Raw genomic sequence first — 3,867 nt, forward strand, 5'->3', positions numbered from 1 at the left:
GAAAAACAACAAAAATTCTGAGCGGCACTGCGAATGCGCTCGTCACCTTGACACATAAGATGTTAAGTCTCATTTGCCCAGTAATTTCACTAGCTTCTGCGGCCTTCAGACAGAAACACAGAAATGCTTACACATTACTTCTTCACGGCAGAAATAGCCATAATCTAGAAGGCAACCTGTGCAAAGGAGCTTCCCACTGGGCTTGCTCGCTTATCCTACTATTCCATAAAACAAAATTCTCAATCTCTCTCAAGACTGTGGACCAACAAGTTTTGGAGCTAATAAATAGCTTTAAGACTACATTACTCCATATCCTCACATAATTACTATTAAATGGTCAAAAAGCATTTAACGTGTTGCATATGGTTCCGTCGAGCATGAGGGCCCATTGTATGCAGCCCTCGCACTAGTCTTTAAGCCATATGTCACAAAAATTTATAAACAAGTGCGCTAAATCCAACGAAATCAAACGATTACGTAGCATTAATATCCTGTTAACAAATATAGACCCTTTTATACAAGACAGTAAGGTCGAGATTCAGTTAAGACTTTTAAATATTTTAATGTGTTTTTATTTTTCTAAAATAGTCCCTAACATGTTAAATATAAGATTTAACGAGTCAAAACATATATAAATTCGGTTCTTTTAATATAACCACGTAATTTCACTTGCTATTAAAAAAACGTGTGAATTTGCGTCTAAAGAATGAGATTCATAAAAGGAATGGTGTAAGTCTTCACTCAAAAAGAGGCACAAACTACTACTTATCAAGTAGTCAACTTACAACATTATAAACTCTTTTTTTTTTTTTCTTTTTTTTTAGGGTCAATAATATAGTTATTATAAAATTGTCCCACTTGCATTACAATCAAGCCTTAATATAGACTAACAAGTAATCCTACTTTAACTTAAATTGCTAAATAGATTAAACTAAGAATGTGTCCATCAATACATTTCTTAATGTCTCTATTGAGGGGAAGTCACTTTGTTCTTGTATCTTTTATACATTATAGACATGAGGTAAATGTATGGCAAAGAGCATAAAAAGGGTTTCTAAACCTAAAGAATGAATTAGTAAATTGTTGTAAATTAGGCATCTTATTAATCATAATTAATATTCATAACATAATCTATACAGTGAATATTTGAAAAAATAGCTAGCACAGTCCAAACAATGTACTTTAGCTCACATTTCATCGCTAGCGTAATTATTATTTTTTTATTTATTAAAAGCTTAAAATACAACAGAAATATGAAATAAGCTAATCGCTATATATATATATCTTCTTAATATATATAATTAACGTGACACGTTGTTTGTCCGCGATGGACTCCTAAACTAATGAACGGATTTTAATGGCGGTTACCCAAAGGAGAGATTGACCAACTTGAGAGATAGGATAGTTTTTATTTCGATTTGGGACCCATAATTCGTTTTATTTTCAATATGTGTTTTGTATGGACATATTTTCTATGAGAGAATTTAGTGACGCACGGTTCGACAGTTCCGCTGTGAAACAATTTCATTATAACAACAGGGAGCATTTTTTACGAAATAATTCTTGATGTTTTGATTATTGGCAAATTCCTATAAAACAGTATTTTTTTATTATCTACAGAACAACCTCTGTCGGGGCAGCTAGTATATATATAAAGCTTATATATAAGCTTAAAATATTATAAAACACACTTTATGAAGCTTATCTATGTATTGGTCCCGTTGTTTACAAAATTGCACCCCGAAGGGGCATACGGTGTGATTTCTTTGATATAATGGATAAGTGGAGGATACAGTTTAATAAAGCATATTAGTGAAGATGGTAATAAACAAACTTGCTGATCGTGTCGACAAAGATTGTTGATTTATTGAAGTAGGCGTTACTTTGCGGAAATCCATAATTATACACATGATTTAAGTTTTCGTTAGTGTTAATTCCGCCAATATTTGTTTTTAAACAATTCGACACGTGTTTCGCCTCTACACGAGGCATCCTCAGGACGTGTTGTCTCGCCAGTCTCGTGCCAGATTTTGTATAAAGATTGTTGAAGCAGTTTAAATTGATGTCCGCCATGGATGCACCGCAATTATTATTTATTCTTGTTATTTGGTTGTTGCTAATTTATAAAATAATAGAAAAATAATAGATATTTATTTAGCATTTTAGTAAATAGTATTTGAAGGACTTCCCTTTTAAGTTCGCAGAACCTGTGTTAGGGAAGAAAATTTATGGCCGACCATTCCTGTCAGACAAAGAAATACCATTGACAACAGACGCATTGTCATCTGTGAGGTTAACATAATGACAGTTGTCTATTTCACCGCCTAATAATATAACCAAATTGTCACTGAGTAATATAGTTCTCACGCAAATCGTCACATGCGAGTTAGCGAAATAAATTCCGGTTGTCGGTGTAATGCATCGGAAAAACCTTTTTGTCTTCACACCTCGAAGGAAGTAGCACGCACCTTACCACCAGGAGTTTCTAAAGGACTAGCGGGGGCCCCCAGCTGCAGACCATCGCGTCGGCATATTATTTTAGCCATAACTGATTCCGCAATTTTAATAATAATCATAACCACACACGCCCGAAACACGCCATTTTATTTAAAAAAAACTAGTCTCACCCTGCCACGCGTTGCTGTGGCTAAATATAGGTAAACAAAAAAAATACAAAACAATTACTTCGTCTAATTTTATTTGTAACTCCACAATATTTTTGCTGCATCATCATTGGTGAAAATTTAGAGAAAATTGTGACAGAGAGTTTACAGAAACACTCAGCGAATAAAACAGAAAACAATTTATCGCCATATACGATTTTTCACGCAAAGACGAATCACAAGCCTTCACTCTCAATCAAGCCGTTGTCTCTGGAGGATACAAAGAATATTAACTTGTAGTAATCTGTCTCCGGCAGCGGAACCGAAGGACGTCCGATCTCTCGACAATCAAAGTTACAGATGCGACCCTTGACTTTAGACGATCACTCAAACGTTGTGAGTTCCAGCTAGCGTTAGCGAGGACTGACTGGCTAACGATCGATATATTTTATACACGCCAAACACTGACCTGTATAAATACCACAGGACAGGCTGTTCCATATGTTTGACAGCAAATTTTTTGTGCCTATTTGAAGCGCCACTCGCGAGCGTCCAGAGAACTAATTAATAATAATACTCTGAAGTGTTTTTGCATTTAAATTATTTACATTCGTTTTCCGTGTTATTTATACTTCAAGAATCAACGTAATAAAGTAAACATTTTTTTTGTCAATTTTCCCACCATCTATCGATGTTTGCTAAGGTTGTCATCACTAGTTTTAGTACTGCAGACTCTCGCTACATCATAGACCAAGTATAGTAACTAGACATCGGTTTGTCGTGGCCAATATGAGACAGATAATATCCTATATACATATATAGATACATAATATAACACAAGTGTTCTTTCACATTTATATTTCCTTCGATTCTACTTAAAATTGTCACAGATGTTGAGTAAATAGTGGATATTTCACACGTTTCACAACAATAATAGCTTATTTTATAGACGCAAATAAAAGTAAACAAAATATCTGTGTAGCGCTGTCAAGTTTGTTTAGCACACCGGGTGTGCTGACCTTGAAAAAACCGGCACGTATGGCGAAACAAAAAATCTAATCACTCTATCTCACTTCTTTATATAAGACTCGCATAAGTTTTTCTTTTTCTCGTGTGAGTGAGACGGAAGCTATCAATTGGTCTAGATACTATACTTGGTCTATGCGCTACATGGCCAACAGCGCCAAAATGGCGAATATCAAAGTGGCCACTTAGTGTTTTTGATATAATATCAAAACAATACAATTTATATAAACATAATTAT

Source organism: Leptidea sinapis, chromosome 28 (genome assembly GCF_905404315.1).
Source record: "Leptidea sinapis chromosome 28, ilLepSina1.1, whole genome shotgun sequence".
Lineage (NCBI taxonomy): Eukaryota > Metazoa > Arthropoda > Insecta > Lepidoptera > Pieridae > Leptidea > Leptidea sinapis.